The sequence below is a fragment of the Prionailurus viverrinus genome, chromosome A2 (assembly GCF_022837055.1).
Source record: "Prionailurus viverrinus isolate Anna chromosome A2, UM_Priviv_1.0, whole genome shotgun sequence".
Classification (NCBI taxonomy): domain Eukaryota; kingdom Metazoa; phylum Chordata; class Mammalia; order Carnivora; family Felidae; genus Prionailurus; species Prionailurus viverrinus.
The window spans coordinates 17561561-17584625 of record NC_062562.1 but is presented as its reverse complement, the minus strand read 5'-3'; the positions used below and the strand labels follow the sequence as shown (position 1 = coordinate 17584625).

Here is a 23065-nt window from a genome sequence, read left to right as displayed (position 1 = left end):
TTGCCAAGATTTTAAAAGTGCCTCTTTAGGGGTTCCTCATATGAAACTAACAGTATGCTCCATTTACAAATGCTCCTTTCTTGCTATTGTCTCTTGTGGTTCTATTTCATTTTGCCCTCGATGCTTTTTCCACTAAGAATTGGAAAGGGAGTAGAATGTGACTGAGGGGCAAGAGGGTGGAGAGGTGTATCTGGTGAGATAGAAGGCGCCTTTACTCCTTAGGGATGCAGACAGGTATATTGGAAGAACATGGGTCTGGAGTTGTATTCTTGGGTTTAGATCTGGCTTGACATGATGTAAATTTTTTCAGCTCTAGGTTTTTCATCTGTTAAATAGGGATAATACTGTTTAGTGAGACTGAATGAGATAATAGACCAGAAAACATCTGGCACACAGAGGAATGCAGTCATTGTTTATTCCATTCTTTGTAAGGAAGGAGGGCAGGGTACAGGAAAGGTAGATAAGAGAAGGCTGGCTTTTTGGTTTAAGAAATTATTCTGCTGTTATTTACAGCTTGGACTTCTTTTTTCATAAGATTAAATGGTTTGGGATGGGGCATCTGGCAGGTTCAGTTGGTAGAGCATGCGGAGCATGTGACTCTTGATCTTGGGATCATGAGTTCAAGCCCCACATGGATGTAGAACTTACTTTAAAAAAAAAAAAAAAAAAAAGGAAGGGGGTACCTGGATGGCTCAGTTGGTTTAGTGTCTAACTCGATTTCAGCTCAAGTCACAATCTCACAGTTTGTGGGATCGAGCCCCAAATCAGGCTCTGCACTGACATCATGGAGCCTGCTTGGGATTCTCCCTTGCCTTCACTTTCTCTGCCCCTCCCCTGCTCGCACTCACTCTCACTCTCTGTCTCACTCACTCACTCACTCTCAAAAAAAGTAAACATTTAAATAAAAAAAGGAGGGGGATAAAAGTGGTTTGGGATTTGAGTTTAAAGTGTTTGAGACTTTGTTTTCAAGATGGCTGATTGAAGTCACCTGTTAACTTCATTGGTTCTCCAAAACCCCTGTAAATAAAAGAAGTGTAAATAATAATAAATCCATGAGATAGGTTCAATATGTTGGACTCATAAGAACACATATTTTCTTCATTCTAAGTAACTTAAAAAATACTTTCAAAAAAGTAGTGCTGGAAAAAACAAGTGCCATCAAAAAACCACTAAATCCGGGGTACCCGGGTGGCTCAGTTGGTTGAACATCCAGCTCTTTTTTTTTTTTTTAATATGAAATTTATTGTCAAATTGATTTCCATACAACACCCAGTGCTCATCCCAACAGGTGCCCTCCTCCCATCCAAGTACTAACCAGGCCCAACCCTGCTTAGCTTCCGAGATCAGAAGAGATCGGGCGTGTTCAGGGTGGTATGGCCGTAGACCCAACAGGTGCCCTCCTCAATGCCCATCACCCACTTTCCCCTCCCTCCCACCCCCCAGCTTCCGACTCTTGATTTCAGCTCATAATCCTAGGGTTGTGGGATCAAGCCCTGTGTCAGCATAGAGTCTGCTTAAGATTATCTCTCTCCTCCTCTGCCTGTCTCCCCCGCTTGCACAAGCGCTGGCTCTCTCTCAAAAAAAAAAAAAAAAAATCACTAAATCTGAGAAATTGCTAAGAGAGAAAGCAAACAGAATCAGGCAACAGAAGAATTAATGTAAAAGAGAACTTTTAGGGAAGGTGGAATAGTTCTCAGGGTGCTCTAAGCCAAGAAGTTAAGGATACAAAGCAAAATTCTCCCCTGGGGCAACCTCAGTCTCCCACCAGTTGGGACTTGACCAAGGGTGTAGAACACACATTTACATATGTATGTCTGCATATATTATGCGTATAGTTGACCCTTGAACAACATAGGTTTGAACTACACAGGTCCACTTCTATACAAATTTTTTTTGAGAAATACAGTACAGTACTGAAAATTTATCTTATGATATTCTTAATGACATCTTTTTGTGTACTTTATTATTAGAATATATAATAGAAATAACATACAAAATATATGTTGACAGTTTTAGTTATCAGTAAGGTTTCTAATCAACAGGTTTTTAATAGTTAAGTTTCACAGGAGTCAAAAGTTTTATATGTTGATTTCTGATTGCAAAGGAGTTGGTGCCCCTAGCACCTGCCATGTTCTTCAAGGGTCAGCTGTGATAGATACCAGGTATAGGATGAAGGTGGCTCTTCTAATAGGTGGGGAAAGGATATATTCCATTAGTGCAGTAAGGCAGTCTACTACTCTTCTTGGAAATAAAGTCAGATACCTCTCCTACTACAGACCAGATAGGTGAAAGAGTCAGATAAAAACAAAACAATAAGACCATTAAAAGACAGTATAGAAAGTCTTTGGAATTCTAGATTGTGGAAAGCCTTCCTAAGGAAGAAAGTAAACTCTGAGATAGCTTTACCCAATCTTTTTTACCCTGAAGGAGTACTTGAAATAATTTTCAGGTCTCAGGGAACCCCTGCATAAATACAACTGTATTTGTGGGCACCTGGGTGGCTGAGTCATTAAGCATCTGATTTTGGCTCAAGTCGTGAGCTTATTGGTGAGTTTGAGTCCCCCATGGAGTGAGCTCACCCCCCCTCTCTGTATCTGTCTCCGCCCGCCCCTCACTCACTCTCCTCAAAAAAAAATTGCTCTATTTATATATCTCACAGAATATTAGCTTGATCAGCAAGTTAGAGGCATAATAATATTAATAATAACTATCAATGTTCTTTTGATATATTTTTTTGTGGATTTACATTTTGGCCAACTTATTAGGCTGTCTTTTCTTGGTGTGGTTCTCTTCCCCACATAGGTTATCAGATTATTATTATTATTATTATTATTTTAATTTTATTTTTTAATTTTTAAAATTTACATCCAAAATAGTTAGCATATAGTGAAACAATGATTTCAGGAGTAGATTCCTTAATGTCCCTTATCCATTTAGCCCATCCCCCCTCCCATTTAAAAAATTTTTTTTTAGGGGCGCCTGGGTGGCGCAGTCGGTTAAGCGTCCGACTTCAGCCAGGTCACGATCTCGCGGTCTGGGAGTTCGAGCCCCGCGTCAGGCTCTGGGCTGATGGCTCAGAGCCTGGAGCCTGTTTCCGATTCTGTGTCTCCCTCTCTCTCTGCCCCTCCCCCGTTCATGCTCTGTCTCTCTCTGTCCCAAAAATAAATAAACGTGGAAAAAATTTTTTTTAATGTTTATTTATCTTTGAGACAGAGACAGTGTGCGTGGGGTAGGGGCAGAGAGAGAGGGAGACACAGAATCTGAAACAGGCTGCAAGCTGTCAGCACAGAGCCCAACGTGGGGCTCAAACTCACAAACTGTGTGTGAGATCATGACTAAGCCGAAGTTGGACACCCAACCAGCTGAGCCACTCAGGTGCCCCTAGGTTATCAGATTTAATTCAAGTTATTAGCATGTATGTCTTTTTAAAAAAGTTTCCTCCTTGAACATTTTTTGCCTTTTTCAAGTAGTACATTTCTACCATCTAAGTTGCTGAGATAAGGATTGTGGTATATGGTATGTATGTGCAAGAGTAGTTTTTTTCCCCTCTTTAAAATTAAAAATGACCTTTGAGCCAAGCATTCTTGGACCAAAGGGTAGTTAATCCTAGCTTACCTTTCTTGAGACTGATCTTTCTTTCCTTTTCATAAGTTTTAAATTAAAAACTCTTAAGGCAGTGGCATCTGGGTGGCTCAGTCGGTTAAGCAACCGACTTAGGCTCAGGTCATGATCTCACAGTTTGAGTTCAGGCCCCGCATAGGGCTGCATGCTGACAGCTCAGAGCCTGGAGCCTGCTTCAGATTCTGTGTCTCCCTCTCTCTGTCCCTCCCCCACCTCTCCAAAATAAATAAACGTGAAAAAAAATTGTTTAAAAATAATATATTTTCATTAATAACTGGTTTAAGCCAAATGGGGTTTAGTTTTTCTAAAAGTTGGCTTTGTAGATTAAATAAAATTAAATTGTATTACCTAATGTTACTTACATGGAAATTGACATTGTTATTCTAAAGCTGCCAAAATCATAAGCCAGATAATATTAATAAAAATATGAATGGGGCGCCTGGGTGGCTCGGTTGGTTAAGCATCCGACTTCGGTTCAGGTCATGATCTCACGGTCCGTGAGTTCGAGCCCTGCGTCGAGCTCTGTGCTGACCGCTCAGAGCCTGGAGCCTGTTTCAGATTCTGTGTCTCCCTCTCTCTCTGCCCCTCCCCTGTTCATGCTCTGTCTCTCTCTGTCTCAATAATAAATAAACGTTAAAATAAAAAAAAAAAATATGACAATACAACTTTATATAAAATTTTGTAAAAACATTTTTTTCTGAGTGATATCAGAATCAGATATACCTTGCAGTTACAAAATTATTATACACACGTTGGTTTTTTGATATCTTATAGGTCTGTACTTAGTTTAAAAGCATAATTAAAAAAAAAAAATTTTTTTTAATGTTTATTTATTTTTGAGAGAGACAGAGACAGAATGCAAGTGGGTTAGGGGCAGAGAGAGAGAGAGAGACGCAGAATCCGAAGCAGGCTCCAGGCTCCGAGCTGCCAGCACAGAGCCCGATGCGGGGCTTGAACTCACGAGCTGTGAGATCATGACCTGAGCCGAAGTCAGATGCTCAACTGACTGAGCCACCCAGGTGCCCCAAAGCATATTTTTTTTTTATTATTTTTTTATTTTTTTATTTTTTTAATTTTTTTTTCAACGTTTTTTATTTATTTTTGGGACAGAGAGAGACAGAGCATGAACAGGGGAGGGGCAGAGAGAGAGGGAGATACAGAATCGGAAACAGGCTCCAGGCTCTGAGCCATCAGCCCAGAGCCCGACGCGGGGCTCGAACTCCCGGACCGTGAGATCGTGACCTGGCTGAAGTCGGACGCTTAACCGACTGCGCCACCCAGGCGCCCCTAAAAGCATAATTTTTGAAACTAAAAATAGCACATGAGGCATAAGGAGGTTAAGTCCTATTTCAGTAGCTAGTATTTGCACCCAAGCTGTTTTAACTTGAGACTGTGCTTCTTTCCAGTGTTTCTAACACACAAAGAACTCTTAGAAAGTAGAAAAAAATAATTAGTAAAAAAAAATGAACAAAGGATATAAGACAATTCATAGAAGAAGAATACAAGTAGTGCTAATAAGCATATCAGAAGATGTTTCTTTAACGTTTATTTTTTTGAGAGAGAAGGAGTGTGAGCCAGGGAGGGGCAGAGAGAGGGAGACACAGAATCCAAAGCAGGCTTCGGGCTCTGAACTGTCAGCACAGAACCCGATGTGGGCCTAAACTCCTGAACCGAGAGATCATGACCTGAGCTAAAGTCAGCCACTCAACCGACTGAGCCACCCAGGTGCTCCAGGAAGTACAAATTTTAAAAGTGAAATACCAGGGGTGCCTGGGTGGCTCAGTCAGTTGAGTGTCCAACTCTTGATTTCGATGTAGGTCATGACCTCGTGGTTCATGAGATGGAGCCCTGCCTTGGGCTCTGCGCTGACAGTGCAGAGCCTGCTTGGGATTCTCTGCTCCTTCCCTGCTCATGGTCTCTCTCTCTCTCAAAATAAAGCAGTAAACATTTTAAATAAATAATAAATGTGAAATGCCATATTTCATTTATTAGGTAGGGTAACATTTATAAAGATTGCACCCAGGGTGGCAAGGGTATGAGAGGATAAATTAGTGTAGTTTTCTTGAAAGTGATTTTGGCAATACTTACAAAATTTTTTTTTAAGTATGCATACCATTGGCTTTGCATTTGTGTTCACAGATACATGTGTATACAAGGATATTCACTGCTGCACTGCTTATAATAGTAGTAACACTAGAAACAAGTCACTAAATAAGGGAAATGGTGAATAATGGTACAATTGTAGTGTGTCCTGTGCAGTCAGAGGAATGAGGTAGATCTTTGCCTGTTGACAGGGTAGGATGTGTAACAGATTGCTGAGTGTCAAAACCGGTTTAGTATCACTGATTTTTAACATGTAGAATGTCATGGTCCTTGAATAATAGTAGTAAAGTTCAAAACAGTAACTGGGCTGGGGAGTGGGTTGCTAAGGAGGATAACTTGAATTTTTTATTTTTTGTTTTTATTTTTTAGTTTATTTTTGAGAGAGAGAATGTGCTCATGTGTGCAGCTGAGGGGCAGAGAGAGAGAGAGAATCCCAAGCCACCCTGCACTGTCCGCACATAGCCCAATGTAGGGCTCGAACCTGCGAACTGTGAGATCATTACCTGGGCCGAAATCAAGAATCGGATGCTTAACTGACTAAGCCACCCAGATGCCCTGAGAGCTTGAATTTTTCATTAAACATGAACTGCTTTTCTAATGAAAGAAAAGTGTTGTTTGAGAATATTTTGCTTTGAACTTGTATGTACAGAGCAATAGTTCTTAACCTTTTCTTCCCTATCCCAAACATCTTAATGTCTTTTTATTTGTAAAGCCCTTTACTCTAGATGCTTGGGTACAGTAGTGAGCCGACAGAAAGCTCCCTGTATACAGGAGCATACATTATAGCTGGAAGGAGATAGATGGTACGTAAGATAAGAAAAATCTTGTTATATAGTGATAATGCAGAGAAGTGAAAAAAAAGCAGATGGAGGTAACCAGGGTAAGCCCCAATGTGCTCTTGACATTTGAGTTAAGACCAAGGAGAGTTGGCAGATGAGCCACGTGATTATCTGAGGAAAGAGCATTCCAAATCCGAAAGCCCGAAGCCTGCTTATTTAAAGAATGGCAAAAAAGCTGGTGTAACTAGAGTGCACTGAAAGAATGGATGAGGCTAGAGAGGTGACATGTGTATGTACTGAACAGACCTGCCTTTCTCAATTCACGGGTGAAAAGGCTCTTTGCCTCATAGTACAGTTGACTCATGAACAACATGGGGTTAGGGATGTTGATCCCTTGCACAGTTGAAAATCTTCTTATAATTTTTGACTCCCCCAAAACTTAATTGTTTACTGTGGACCCAGAAGCCTTACCGATAACCTTAGTAGTCAATTAATAGGTATTTTATATGGTGTATGTGTTATATACTGTATTCTTAAAATAAGCTAGAGAAAGTGTTACAAAGAAAACCATAAGGAAGAAAAAATACATTTTCAGTACTATAGTGCGTTTATTGAAAAAAATCTGCATATAAGTGGACCCATGCTGTTCAAACCCAAGTTGTTCAAGGGTCAACTATATTGTGTCTCAACCTGATCCTTTTGATAATAAAAAATTATGTCAGGTGCCTGGGTGGTTCAGTCAGTTAAGTATCCAACTCTTGATTTCGGCTCAGGTCATGATCTCACAGTTGTGAGATCGAGCCTCACCGACAGGCTCCATGCTTGGCATTCTTACTTGAGATTCTCTCTCCCTCTCTGTCCCTGCTCCACTCTCTCAAAATAAACAGTAAGAAAAATTAAAAATTAAGTATATATTAATGATATTTAAAACAATTTACTGTCTTGAGAGCTCAGGCTGTTTTCTAGATTGCGTTTTTTTTTTTGTTTTTTTTTTTAATTTTTTTTTTTTTCAACGTTTATTTATTTTTGGGACAGAGAGAGACAGAGCATGAGCGGGGGAGGGGCAGAGAGAGAGGGAGACACAGAATCGGAAACAGACTCCAGGCTCTGAGCCATCAGCCCAGAGCCCGACGCGGGGCTCGAACTCAGGGACCACGAGATCGTGACCTGGCTGAAGTCGGATGCTTAACCGACTGCGCCACCCAGGCGCCCCTAGATAGCTTTTTTTTAAATTATGGCAAAATTAGATTGCCTTTTAAAAAACATCCGTCATCACCTCAGAGAGTTGCCTTTATCCTCTGACTTAATCTGTGCAACACATACCTTGTTGTATGTATACAAAGTAATTACATTCTTAAAACAGTTTTAGTGAATTGGTGAGAGACAGAGGTACATGTTAATTAGAAGAGTAGCTATCTGAATAAGTCTCACTGTGTTCCCTTACTACTAACACATTCACACTTCAGACTACCAAAAGTGTGGTTTTTCCCACATTTCCCAATTCTCTGACACCAGCTGGCTGTCCTGTAATTCAGTCTGACGCTGTCTACTTGGAATTAGCATCAGGTCCCACAAGTTAAGGGATCAATTCCACAAGACTTCCCCCCAGCTCAGACACCAATCACATGTCCCAGGTTACTGTACTTCTGATTGATCATCTATCAGTTGGGGTTCTCCCTACCCCTCCTTAGGTTTCATAATTTGTTAGAACAACTGGCAGAACTCAGGGACATGTTTTCTGGAATATTATATAATAAATGATACAATAGAGGATACAAATGAACAGAATAAAGACATAGAGGGGCCTCTGTCCCTTTGGAGTTTGGGTGTACCACCCTCCTGGCATGTGAGTGTATTCATTGACACACAGTTCCCTGAACCCCCCATACTTTTGGGATTTTTATGGAGCCTACAGCACATGGGTATGATCCATTAGTAAATCAATTTCTAGCCCCTCTTCTTTACAGAGTGGAGCATGGGTTGAAATACCAAGCTCTGTTTTTATTTATTTAAAAAAGTTTTTTGGGGGGGGCACCTGGGTGGCTCAGGTCAAGATCTCACGGTCTGTGAGTTCGAGCCCTGCATCGGGCTCTGTGCTGACAAGCTCAGAGCCTGGAGCCTGTTTCAGATTCTGTGTCTCCCTCTCTCTCTGCCCCTCCCTAGCTATTGCTCTGTCTCTCTGTCAAAAATAAACATAAAAAATAATTTAAAAAATTTTTTTTTCTTTAATATTTTTATTTATTTTTGAGACAGAGGGAGACACAGAATCCAAAGCAGGCTCCAGGCTCTGAGCTGTCAGCACAGCTCTGAGCTGAAGTTGGACGCTTAACCGACTGAGCCACCCAGGCGCCCCAACCAAACTTTGTTTTGTTTTGTTTTTGTTTTTGTTTTAATTTTTTTTAACGTTTTATTTATTTTTGAGAGAGAGACAGACCATGAGTGGGCGAGGGGCAGAGAGAGGGAGGCACAGAATCGAAAGTAGGCTCCAGGCTTTGAGCTGTCAGCACAGAGCCCAACGTGGGGCTAGAACCATGAACCGCGGTATCATGACCTGAGCTGAAGTCCGCCACTTAACCAACTGAGCCACCCAGGCGCCCCTGAAGGTATCAAACTTTAATCATGGTTTGGTCTTACCAGTGACCAGCCTCCATCCAGGAGCCCTCTAAGAGTTGAATGCATGAATACATCATTAGAATACATGATGCTCCTGGCACTTTTAGTATCACTTAGGAAATTTAACGAAGGTTTTAGGAGCTCCAGCCAGGAACCAGAGAGACCAAAATATGTATTTCTTATTACATAACAGTACCCTACATCTATTTAAGTTAAGGAAGTACCTTCTGAAGGCAAAAACAAGAGCTCCCATGTAAGAGCCTTGACAGTGTGTACAATACTAGAAAAGACCCCAATTTTCCTGTTCCTAGTAGGTTGGCCTGAGCTAGGTGACGGGGATTCATTTGGATCTTCCCTTTCAAGAGCCCTTTTGAGTTGGGTGCTTCCTAAAGCATCCACTTGAAGTTAAATGCATGTGCCAGAGAGAAGGCCTTCTGATGGTGAATCGCAGGTGTTGGGTTTCACTTAGCACCCATAGAATTGCTTGTTTCTTCTCTGCCCTTCTCAGTTCCTACAGGGCAGGAACTGAGGCTTCATACAAGTCTGGTTGGTCAAACTGGCCTCACAAGTGAAGGATACTCTGGGGAAAGAGACCTCTCATCACTTGCTTCTTCTGGTGCTAGAAGTCAAGATCTCAAGGCTTCAGTGGCTCAAAGTGCAACTCTTCCCCGTTTGTCATTTCAACTTTTGTCCCTCTTCCTCTTTTTCTTCTTGTTACACATTTCCTCCATGCTGGATGGTCCCTAACCCCTCATCGTAGTGTGAGCTACTGAGAATGAGGAAAGTTAATTAAGAGCCAGACTTGACTCTGAGACAGAAGAATCTGGTCTGCCTCTGCTACTTTAGATGTGTGTCATCTTAGGCAAGTGATTTAACCACATAGAGTCCATTTCCTTATCTATATCATGAAAATAAAAAGAACTCATATTGTAGTTACTTTGAGGATTACATAAAATACTAGGTTATAAGCACATTGGCACATAGTAATCCTCGGTAAATAAATAATAGTTGCTTTTGTTTTCTTCTTCCACTTCTCATTAATGCCATTCCTACCTATGGCCCCCGTTGCCTTTTAGAGTTTTGAAAAGTATCCAAACATTTATAAATAAGATTCCCACGCTGTTGGTAATATGTCATTTTTATCCCTTTTTTCTTTTAATACATAAACTGTTACAAATGCAGTTCAAATCTCTGATACCCTTCTAAACAACCCCCTTTCCCAAGGTAAAAATACTATTTTAAAGTTTTTAACTTGATGTGATATTTTCTGTATCCATCTGGGTATTGGTTTTTAGTTACAAATATCAGACAGCATTCCCCCTCATCCCCCTCATTTATTCAGAAAAAATTGATTAAAGGATAGCTGTTAACTCAGGGAATTTACGGGAGGGCCAGAGAATGGGTCTTGGAGGCTGTGCATCCAGGAATAGGACTCAGGTCACATTGCAGGACTGTTCTGGCAGAGACCTGCCATACCCCTGGGCCCAGGTCCTTGCCCTACCACAGTCTCTCATTGGGATCTATGCCATCCTGCTCCATTTCTGCCATATTCCTCCACTCTTACCAGAAAATGGAGGTTGTGGTTCCTGCTTCCTCATGTTGTTCCCCTCTGAGTCCAAATTTCATACAGTGTGTCTAATTTGGGAAGCTTTGGTCATATGCCTGCATTCTAGCTGCAGAAGAGGATGTTGGGACAGTGATTCTGGCTTCTGCCTTGAGAGGCAGTGCTCATAATATGATGTGTTCTCCAAACATGGTTTTGCAGCCAAAAACAAGACTACCGTCAGCTATTCTCTCACAGGCACTTTGTGGGCTGATTGGGATCCTGATTGGATTGGTGACCCATTTATTGCTGCCTTTTCTGCCCCTTCATATCCAGCCTTTTGCCCACAGTTAAATCTCTTCCCTACCGTATTTCTAAGTTCATTTATATCATAAGAGTTTGGCAGGAGCACCTGGGTGGCCCAGTTGGTTAAGTGTCCGACTTCAGCTCGGGTCCTGATCTCACAGTTTGTGAGTTCAAGCCCCGCATCAGCCTCTGTGCTGACAGCTCAGAACCTGGAGCCTGCCTCGGATTCTGTGTCTCCCTCTCTCTGCCCCTCCTGCTCATACTCTGTCTGTCTGTCTCTCTCTCCCTCTCTCTCAAAAATAAACATTAAAAACTTTAAAACATTAAAAAACATTTAAAAAAACAGAGTTTAGCAAATGTTTAATACTTGGGTAAAGACTACTAGTTTTCAGAAGAGTGTTATTTGAACAGTGAAATTCTATCAAGGTCCCTAAAGTTTTGCTAGACTAGTTGTTAAAAGGTTTGGTCCTAGGTGTACGATTCCTCACCTAGTCTGGTCTTCTGCCAGCACACTGAGCACTGTCCTTAACCATCCCTCCTCAGTAAGACTCAGAACATGAAATGGAATGTGAGCCACATACGTTGTTGTAAGTTTTCTAGTAGCCTCTCTCGTTTTTTTTGTTTGTTTGTTTTTGTTTGTTTTTTTTAAGTAATCCCTACACCCAGTGTGGGGTTTGAACTCGTAACCCTGCGATCAAGAGTAGCATGGTCTTCTGACTGCCAGACACCCCTAGTAGCCTCTTTTCTAAAGGGAATACAAGAGGTGAAATTGATTTTTTTAATCACATTTTATTTAATCTAATATAGTTTTTCAACATGTGATCAGTATAATATTACTGATAAACTGTTTTGCCCTTCTTTGATACAAATCCTTGAAATCTGGTTATGTTTTGTACTTGTAGCACCTGATTTGTAGCACATCATAGTTTGAATATCTCAAGTGATTGGCAACTACATGTAACTAATGGGTATTGGACCAGTGGAGCTTCAGAGAAATGTAAGAGAAGAATTATTCTTTCTTGTGGAAGTAAAATTGTTCATGAGGGGACACCTGGGGGGCTCAGTCAGTTAAGCGACACGCTCTATGCTGCCAATCTGCTGACAGTGCAGAGCCTCCTTGGGTTTGTCTTCCTCTCTTTCTGCCCCTTCCCTGCTTGCTCTCTCAAAAATAAGTAAACTTAAAAAAAAAAAAAAGTTTAAAATCGTTTATAAGGTGGAATTTGGAAATTGACCTGACACACTCACTGAGTTTATTCTCCTTTAAATATTTTTTTAATGTTTATTTTTTAGAGAGCAAGAGCATGTGCATGTGAGTGGGGTAGGGGCAAAGGGGGGGGGGGGGTTGGGCAGAGGACCTGAAGTGTGCTCTGTGCTGACACCAGAGAGCCCCAGGTGGGGCTGGAACTCATGAACTGCAAGATCATGACCTGAGCTGAAGTTCGATGCTTAACTGACTGAGCTACACAGGTGCCCCAGTTTCTTCTTCTTTTTTTTTTCTTTTTTAAAGTATTTTGAGAGAGCAAGCATGAGTGGGGGAGGAGCAGACAGAGAGGAAGAGAGAGAGAATCCTAAATATGTTCTGTGCTGTCAGCACAGAGCCTGATGCAGGGCTTGAACTCACAAACCGTGAGATCATGACCTGACCTGAAACCAAGACATGGACACTCAACCAATTTAGCCACCCAGGACCCCGATTCTCCTTTAAATGAAATCTTGGTTTTACATTTTAGCTGGAAAGAAAACAAAAAAAATCAAGAAATGGTATTAGATGTTTGTTTGTTTAGTTTCAGTGATTGGAAGAAAAGATTCCTAATTGAGGTAATACATGCATTACTTCATGGTTTCTCATTGTTTCTTGGTTGGAATACTTAGTCTTAATGTTGGGTTGAGCTCTGGATTACTTAGGTTCTGAACACTGAGGACAAGGAAGATTAACCATCTACAAACTAATAACATTGACAAATGAGGTCCAATAAAATTTCTAGACTAGTGGTTATCAAACTTCAGGGTGCATTAGAATCACCTGAAAAGTTTCTTAAAATGGAAATGGCTGTTTCCCCCACCCCTCCCAACCCCTGAATTCTGCTTGAGTGTAGGACTGGAGTCAGTTCTGAGAATTTGCACTTTCCCCCCAATTTTATTGAGATGTATTTGACATATAGCACTATATAAGTTTAAGTCTACAGTTTAATGATTTGACTTAAGTATATCACAAAATAAGTTTAGTTAACATCCATCATCTGATATAGATGAAAAGATAAATTTTTTTCTTTGTGATGAGAACTCTTAGGATTTACTCTGCTAACTTTCCTCGGTATCATACAGCATTGTTAGCTACAGTCATCCATCCAATTGTTTATTATATCCCTAGCATATCTTATAACTTGGGAGTTTGTACCTTTTGACCACACTCATCCTGTTCTTCCTCCTTTCCCCACTCACTGCTTTTGGTAACCACAAATCTGATCTCTTTTTTTTTTCCCCCATGGATTTGTTCCTTTTTTGTTTGGATTTTGAGATTGTGTAGTATTTGCCTTTCTCTGACTTATTTCACTTAGCATAAAGCCCTAGAAAGTCCATCTATGTTGTCACAAATGGCAGAATTTCCTCCTTTCTTATGGCTGAGTAAAATCCCATTTTTTATATATTCCATAACTTTTTCATCCATCTGTTCAGACACTTCATTCATTTTCATGTCTTTGTTTATTGTAAATAATGCTCTAAACATGGGAGTGCAGATATCTCTTTGGCATAATGTTTTCATTTCCAGAGAATTTTCATTTCTAACAAATTTCCAGGTTGATGTTGAATGTGCTGCTCTGCAGACCACATTTAGACATACTTTCTGAAAAACTTAATTGATAGTATACTCAATGAAATAAAGAATCTAAGAAAAGTCACGAAAATAAAAGAAATGGTAGAACCAACTCAGAATTGAGATCTGATTGCAGTGTGGTAGCCATACAGAAGAGCCAGAAAGCAGTCTGTCCAGGTTGAAATAGAAAGTCAGAATGCTCAAGAAGAAAGTAGTAGTGTGGTACATATTATGTGGTCAAGAGCTCAGAAGTATAGTTATTTTAAGTGTCTCTTCTGATCAACTGGAAAAAAAAAAAGGCAATTAGAAACTCTGGAGAAGGTAGGGAGCCAAATGAGAAGGTTGAATAATTTTAAAAAAAATTTAGGTTTATTTTTGAGAGAGAGAGAAAGAGAGAAGGAACATGAGAGGGGGAGGGCCAGAAAGAGGGGAGGCAGAGGATCTGAAGCAGGCTCCATACTGACACCAGAGAGCCCAATGTGGGGCTTGAACTCACACACCTTGAGTTCGTGACCTGAGCAGAGGATGGATGCTTAACCAACTGAGCCACCTAGGTGCCCCAATAAGGTTGAATAATTTAAATGTGAAGGGAACTAAAACATGGTGTGATTCATGAGGGATTGAGAGGTGAGAAACAGTGGTTTTTGAAACAATAAAACCAAATTCATGCCCCTAGTAATGTCCCCCCTCTCCTATTTGATATGTAACTTTTCTAGGATATGCTAGGCTTAGAGATGATAGTTTTCCTTTTTGTACCTCTTGAGAATCATCTTAAATCTAGGCTTAAGTTTAAAAATGCCTTTTTATTATATATATATATTTTTTTTCTGTAGTTATCTGTAATTTTTTCGAGACAATTGATCTAAATATAATCTTGAAAATTACAGGTAAACCTGTTAAGAAACATAGAACAACTAGTGAATCACAATACCAACTTCTGAATGTCTTCCTTAGGTTTTTTTTCTTTTTCTCCTCCTCCTTCACTTCAGTTCTGTTTCCTCTTCTTTGAGTAAAATTTCATTTTTTTTATTAAAAAAATAAAGTTATGTTTTTATATGAATAAAAATTGGAAGGGAGGTAATAAAAATAACATTTAATTCTTATTGACCTTTGATAGTTATGATTGAAGGTTATAAACAAAATGTATGATTTCTTACTCAATATGTTGACATTGGTAAAGAAATGTCACAAAGTGCTATAACTCTTAGCTCTTACTCCTCTAATTTTAAATTCTAGCCAGTTTGTATCTAAAATGGCATCAGATTACTTGTGCTGGTTTATTCTGGAGTGAGGAGTAGATCCTCCCCCCACCCCAGTTCTGATTCCATAGTATTTCCATAGTAATTGTGATAACTTGTTTCTGATTCTGTTGGAAGTTTGAATGTTGATAAATGGTTTCTTAAAAAAAATCCATTAAAAGAGATAACAGTAAAATTATGAAGCATATGAGCTATAATTTAGTGATAACCAGATTAAAAATTTTTCATTTTTTTTTTTTTTTAAATTTTTTTTTCAATGTTTATTTATTTTTGGGACAGAGAGAGACAGAGCATGAATGGGGGAGGGGCAGAGAGAGAGGGAGACACAGAATCGGAAACAGGCTCCAGGCTCTGAGCCATCAGCCCAGAGCCTGACGCGGGGCTCGAACTCACGGACCGCGAGATCGGGACCTGGCTGAAGTCGGACGCTTAACCGACTGCGCCACCCAGGCGCCCCAAAAATTTTTCATTTTTAAGGAGGTAATAACAATTATAAAGTGTACTATGTAATTAACTCTATAGTAGTGGGGGGGTTTTTTTGTTTGTTTTTGAGAGAGAGGGTGCAAGTGAGTGAAAGGCAGAGAGAATCAGAAGCAGGGCTCACCCACCAAAGTGGGCTCGAGCTCACCCGATGTGAGACTCGAACTCACAAACCATGAGATCATGACTTGAGTGAAAGTCAGATGCTTAACATCTGAATCATGCAGGCGCCCTTATAGTAGTTTTTTTTGTTTTTGTTTTTTAATGTTCATTTTTGAAAGAGCACTAGCAGGGAGGGGCGGGGGGGGGGTGGAGACACAGAATCTGAAGCAGGCTCCAGGCTCTGAGCTGTCCACACAGAGCCCAATAATAGGGCTCAAACCCACAACTGTGAGATCATGACCTGAGCTGAAGTCAGACACTTAACCCACTGAGCCTCCCAGGCACCCCTGTAGTAGTGGTTCTTAAAGGGTGGTTCAAGATTGGTCATCCCCAGTACCCTTGCAGGACTTCTTAAAATCAAAGCTGTTTTTATTAGAATACTGAGATGTTACCTGCCTTTTTCATTCTCATTTTCTTATGAATGTACAGTGGAGTTTTTTAGATGCCACATGTGATGTATACACAACAGATGGAATGCAGAAGCAAATAGAATCCAGCGTCTTCAATTAAGTCAGCCATTAAAGCAAGTTGCAAAAAATGTAAAAAATGCAACTCTTATAAAAAAATTTTTTGGCAAATACGTGCATACTTCAAAGATACTGCAAATTCAGTTCTAGACTACTGCAATAGAGTGAATATCGCACTAAAGTGAGTCAAATGACTTGGTTTCTCAGTGCATATAGAAGTTGTTCAGACTAAACTGTAGTCTGTTAAGTATGTAACAGCATTATGTCTTAAAAAAAAGAATATACATATCTTAATTTAAAAATACTTTATTGCTGGGGCACCTGAATGGCTCAGTCAGTTAAGCATCCAACTCTTGGTTTCGACTCAGCTCGTGATCTCATGGTCTGAGTTTGAGCCCTGCGTCGGGCTCTGTGCTGACAGCTAGTAGCCTGGAGCCTGCTTTGGATTCTGTGTCTCCCTCTCTCTCTGCCCCTCCCCTGCTCATGCTCTGTCTCTCTCTCTCTCTCTCTCTCTCTCTCTCTCTCTCTCTCTCTCTCTCTGTCTCTGTCAAAAATAAACATTTTTAAAAAAAAATTTAAGAACTATTGAATGACTACATGCATTGTCAGTGAGCAGTAATATTTTGAAAAGAACCTTTTTTTTTGTGAGCAGTAGGTCTCAACACTGGGCTTAGAATTATTCAGTAAGCCACGTTAAACAGATGTGCTATCATCCAGGCTTTGTTTTTCTATGTATAGAGTACAAACAAAGTAAACTTAGCATAAATCCTAAGGGCCTTAGCCCTAGGACCTTTGGAATAATAAGTGAACTTCAGTTTCACCATAAAGTTACCCAGCTGCATAAGCCCCTAACACAATGTCAACCTATTCTTTGAGGCTTTGAAGCCAGGCACTGATTTCTCCTCTGCAGCTATGAAAGTCCTAGATGGTATCTTCAAATATAAGACTGTTTTATCTACATTGAAAATCTGTTGGTTCGTATAGCCACTTTCATTAATTACCTTAACTAGATCTTCTATATAATTTGCTGTAGCTTCTACATCAGCACTTGCTGTTTCACCTTACACTGTTACATTATGGAGACAGCTTAAACCTCATGAGCCAACCTCCGCTAGCTTCAGACTTTTCTTCTGCAGGTTCCTCCCCTCTCTCTCAGCCTTTGTAGAATTGAAGAGAGTTGGGGTCTTGCTCTGAATTAGTCTTTGGCTGACTTAAACTTTCTCCTTTTAGCAATAAAGTTGGTGTTCTCATCATTCATGTGTTCACTGGAGTAACACTTAATTTCCTTCAAGAAGTTTTCCTTTGCATTCACAGCTTCACTAACTGTTTGGCACAAGAGGCCTAGCTTTTGGCCTGCCTTGGCTTTTGACATACCTTTCTCACTAAGTTTAGTCATTTCTAGCTTTTGGAAATGACTCTTATTTTCACTTAAACACTTAGAAGCTGTTTTTTGTTTGTTTGTTTGTTTGTTTTTTAATTTTTTTTTAATATTTATTAATTTTTGAGACAGAGAGAGACAGAGCATGAACAGGGGAGGGTCAGAGAGAGAGGGAGACACAGAATCTGAAACAGGCTCCAGGCTCTGAGCGGTCAGCCCAGAGCCTGACGCGGGGCTCGAACTCACGGACCGCGAGATCGTGACCTGAGCCGAAGTCAGACGCTTAACCGACTGAGCCACCCAGGCGCCCCTAGAAGCTGTTGTTTTTAATTGGCCTAATTTCAATATTATTTTGTCTCTGGAAATAAGGAGGCCTGTTGGTGGAGCTGTTAGAACATGCACATTTATCAATTAAGTTTGCCGTGGTCTTATATGGGCAAGGTTCATTGGTCCCCAATTATAACAAGTAACTTAGTAACATCAAAGATCTCAACAGATCACTATAAAAAATATAATGATAAAAGGGGCACCTGGGTGGCTCAGTTGGTTAAGTATCCAACTCTTGATTTCAGTCTAGGTCATGATCTCATAGTTTGAGTTCAAACCCCAGGTCAGGGCTTCGATTCTTTCCCTCTCTCTCTGCCCCTTCCCTGCTGGTGCTCTCTCTGTCTCAAATAAATAAACATTAAAAAAATAAAAACCTATATTGTGTGGGGGGAGCACAATAAACCTAGGTATGCCTTTTCATAGGCATGTGTTATTTATGTTAACAAGATTGTTTTGTGTGATATCCTAGTTGGTTTTTTTTTAGTTGTTTTTTTTTTTTAAATGAGGTTTGCCACATCAAGGGACTTTTTTTTAAGGTTTACTTATTAATTTTTGAGAGAGAGAGTGAGCCAGAGAGAGACAGACAATTCCAGGCAGGCTCCGCACTGTCAGCACAGAGCCCGATGTGGCACTCAAACCCATGAACCACAAGATCATGACCTCAGCCAAAACCAAGAGCCAGATGCTTAAGCACCTAAGCCACCCAGGTGCCTTAGTTTTAATTTCTAATACAGTAGATATCAACATCTGTATCCATGTAATCAAAAGCTAGTGGGGGTCCTCAATAATTTTTTGAGAGGATCCCAGTACCAAAAAAGCTTCTATAGTAATTGGTTTCATAGTTTCCTTTATGTCCTTGATGTAAAGCACTGGTTCTAAACATGGGCCTTCATCAGTCAACTGGAAAACTTGTTAAGATAGATTGCTAGGCTTGTTCCCCAGAGTTTCTGATTCAGTAGTTCTGAGGTGGGACCTGAGAATTTGTATTTCTAAAAGTGCCTGGGTACTGATGCTGTTGGCCTGGAAGCTATATTTTGAGACTCACTGGTGTAAAGAAATAATGCTTATCAGACTCTTGATTTCACGGTTGTGGGATCAAGCCCCACATCGGGCTCCATGCTGATAGCATGGAGCCTGCTTGGGATTCTAACTCTGCCTCTCCTCTGCTCATACCCTCTCTCTCGAAACAAAGTCTACAAAGAAGAAATAATGCTTATAAGGAAGGAAACCTCCTTTTTGAGCACCTACTGTATATTGGTAAATATTATGCTCATTACAACTCTAGGGAGTTAGGTGTTCTCCCCCTTTATATTACATCTAAGGGGAATCACAGCTAGGAAAGTATACCAGCAATTCAAGTTCAAGTCTGACTTCAAGGTCTATTATGCCCTTTACATAACCTCCTTGCTTATCTTTTTAATTAGTAATGGCTTTACTGAGATCTAATTCTCATATAATTCACCTATTTAAAGTATATAATTCAGGGGCGTCTGGGTGGCTCAGTCAGTTGACCTTCCGACTTTGGCTTAGGTCATGATCTCACGGTTCGTGAGTTCGAGCCCCGTGTCAGGCTCTGTGCTGACAGCTCAGAGCCTGGGGCCTGCTTCAGATTGTGTGTCCCCCTCTGTCTCTGCCCCACCCCTGCTTGTGCTCTGTCTCTCTCTGTCTTTCAAAAATGAATAAACATAAAAATAATTAATTAAAAAAAATAAAGTATATAATTCAGCAGTTTTTAAATCTACCCACAGAGTTCTGCAACCAATTTTAGAACATTTTTATCATCCCAAAAAAGAAACCCTGTACCCATTACCCCTTTATATTTTCCCCAATCCTGTGCTCTTAGATAATCATTAGTCTTTGTGACTGACTTCCCTTAACATAATTTTTTTTTAATGTTTATTTGAGAGAGAGCAGGGGAGGGGCAGAGAGAGAGGGGGGTTGGGGAATCCCAAGCAGGCTTCACACTGTCAGCACAGAGCCTTACTCGGGTCTTGATTTCATGAACCATGAGATCATGACCTGAGCCAAAATCAAGAGTCGAATGCCTAACTGAGCCACCCAGGTGCCACTAGCATAGTGTTTTCACTAGGTTTATCTAAGTTGTACCAAAGTTTCATTCATTCCTTTTTGTTGCTAAATAATACCCTGTTCTATGGAAATACCAAATATATTTTTAATTGATCAATTTATGAACATTTGGGTTGTTTCTGCTTTTTAGCTATTAGGAATAAGGCTACTATAAACATTTGTATCTACATTTTTATGTGGACATAGTTTTCATTCCTCTTAGGTATATACCTAGGAGTGGAATTGCTGGGTCCTGTGGGTTTTTCATATCTTTGTCATAGGTATGTTTAACTTTTTGAGAAACTGCTAGACTGTTTTCCAAAGCAGCTGTACCAATTTTACACTCCTCCTGGCAGTATATGAGGATTCCAATTTTTTTACATCCCTGTCAACCCTCGTTATTGTCAGTCTTTTTTTTTTTAATCAAATATTTATTTATTGAGAATAAAAGCTCTGTATGTATTATTTTCTTTTTTTATTATTTTTTAACTTTATCTTTTATTTTTTAAAATTTACATCCAAATTAGCATATAGTGCAACAATGATTGCAGGAGTAGATGCCTTAGTGCCCCTTACCCATTTAGCCCATTCCCCCTCCCACAACCCTTCCCATAACCCTCAGTTCTCCATATTTATGAGTCTCTTCTGTTTTGTCCCCCTCCCTGTTTTTATATTATTTTTGTTTCCCTTCCCTTATGTTCGTCTGTTTTGTCTCTTAAAGTCCTCATATGAGAAGTCATGATTTTTGTCTTTCTGTGACTAATTTCACTCAGCACAGTACCCTCCAGTTCCATCCACGTAGTTGCAAATGGCAAGATTTCATTCTTTTTGATTGCTGAGTAATACTCCATTGTATATATATACCACATCTTCTTTATCCATTCATCCATCGATGGCCATTTGGGCTCCATACTTTGGCTGTTGTTGATTGTGCTGCTATAAACATGAGGGTGCATGTGTCCCTTCAAAACAGCACACCTGTATCCCTTGGATAAAAACCTAGTAGTGCAATTGCTGGGTCGTAGGGTAGTTCTGTTTTTAGTTTTTTGAGGAACCTCCATACTGTTTTCCAGAGTGGCTGCGCCAGCTTGCATTCCCGCCAACAATGCAAAAGAGATCCTCTTTCTCCGCATCCTCGCCAACATCTGTTGTTGCCTGAGCTGTTAATGTTAGCCATTCTGACAGGTGTAGGTGGTATCTCATTGTGGTTTTGATTTGTATTTCCCTGATGATAAATGATGTTGAGCATTTTTTCATGTGCCATTTCCATGGCCATCTGGATGTCTTCTTTGGAGAAGTGTCTATTCATGTTTTTTGCCCATTTCTTCACTGGATTATTTGTTTTTTGGGTGTTGAGTTTGAGAAGTTCTTTATAGATTTTAGATACTAACCCTTTATCTGATATGTCATTTGCAAATATCTTCTCCCTTTCTGTGGGTTGCCTTTTAGTTTTGCTGATTGTTTCCTAAGCTGTGCAGAAGCTTTTTATTTTGATGAGGTCCCAGTAGTTCGGTCTTTTTTTAATTATAGCCATCTTAATGGCTTTCAAGTGGCATCTTATTGTGGTTCTGATTTGCATTTCCTTGTAACTAATGATGTTGACCAACTTTTCATTGGCTTATTGTCCATTTGCATTTCTCTGGAGAAATGTTTGTTCAGATCCTTTTTAACTTTTTTGTGTATGAAATAATTAAGAGATGCAACTTCATTGTTTTCATATGGATAGCCAGTTGTCCTAGCACCATGCTTGATTATTTTTGTGATGTGTCTCCTTCTTTAAAAAAAAAATTTTTTAACGTTTTATTTATTTTTGAGACAGGGAGGGACAGAGCATGAACAGGGGAGGGTCAGAGAGAGGGGGAGACACAGAATCCGAAACAGGCTCCAGGCTCTGAGCTGTCAGCACAGAGCCCAACGCGGGGCTTGAACTCACGAACCGCGAGATCATGACCTGAGCCGAAGTCTGCCGCTTAACTGACTGAGCCACCCAGGCACCCCGATGTGTCCCCTTCTTTTATTAGATAGATAAAATCTCTCATCTGCCTTCCTTTCTACCTTCCTACCAGTGTTTAGAGTTTAGATATGTGTCTGAAGGAAATATCTTTTTCTTTCTTTCTTTCTTTCTTTCTTTCTTTCTTTCTTTCTTTTTTTTTTAACTACAGGCTATACAAGGCATCTTTTCATGCTGCTTTGTATGCTGAGGTAACAGCAATAAGAAATGAACTGCATTATCATCAGAAATCAGAAGGAGGATATAGTAACCTTCCTTAGATTAAATTGTCAGGAATCTTGTTGGTTTGTTTAATGCTTCTTTTTTGAAGATACCTTACTTAACGGGTGCCTGGTTGGCTCAGCCGCCTAAGCGTCCAACTTAGGCTCAGGTCATGATCTCGCAGTTCGTGAGTTCAAACTCTGCATCAGGCTCTATGTGGACAGCTCAGAGCCTGGAGCCTACTTCGGATTCTGTGTCTCCCTCTCTCTCTGCCCCTTCACCACTTGCACTCTCTCTCTCTCTCTCTTTCTCAGAAGTAAATAAACATTAAAAAAAAAGATATCTTAAGATATTATTTATGAGTGCCTACATTTTAATAGCAATATTGGGAGATCTCTTCAAATTCAAGAGTTTTGTCTCTACTGTGTTTTCCACTAGTCTGTGGTGGGAGTAGTTTTGATCCTGGGTTGAGAATTGCATGCCTGTAAAATGTACTTGTCTTGCTGACCCTTTAGAACATTGGTCCCTACCAGACTGTTTTTTTAGTATATATTTTTTTTGTTGTTTACTTATTTTTGAGAGAGTGCTAGTGAGGGAAGGGCAGAGAGAGAAGGAGACACAGAATCCGAAGCAGGCTCCAGGCTCTGAGCTGTCAGCAAAGACTCCAATGCAGGGCTTGAACCCATGAACCACGAGGTCATGATCTGAGCCAAAGCCCAATGCTTAACTGACTGAGCCACCCAGGTGCCCCTGTCCCCACACTTTTTATTACTCACCCCATGGATAAACTGTTTTTGATCATACACCAAAATATATTTTTATAAACTATCTACTTGTACTATACCAATCTGCAAAAACAAAGGGGTGGGGTCACACCTTAAAACAATAATTAAAACATAAGCAGAAGTTCTGATATTTTCTTCAGAGATCCAA

At 40.1% G+C, this 23065-nt stretch overlaps 1 protein-coding gene and 1 pseudogene across 7 annotated transcripts in view; one reads left to right on the top strand and one right to left on the bottom strand.

Annotated features, from left to right (window-relative positions):
* Nucleotides 1-23065, top strand: part of QRICH1 (glutamine rich 1) — a 53818-nt gene that overhangs the window by 11180 nt on the left and 19573 nt on the right. The window lies entirely within an intron of this gene.
* Nucleotides 1258-1385, bottom strand: LOC125161328 (uncharacterized; annotated as a pseudogene).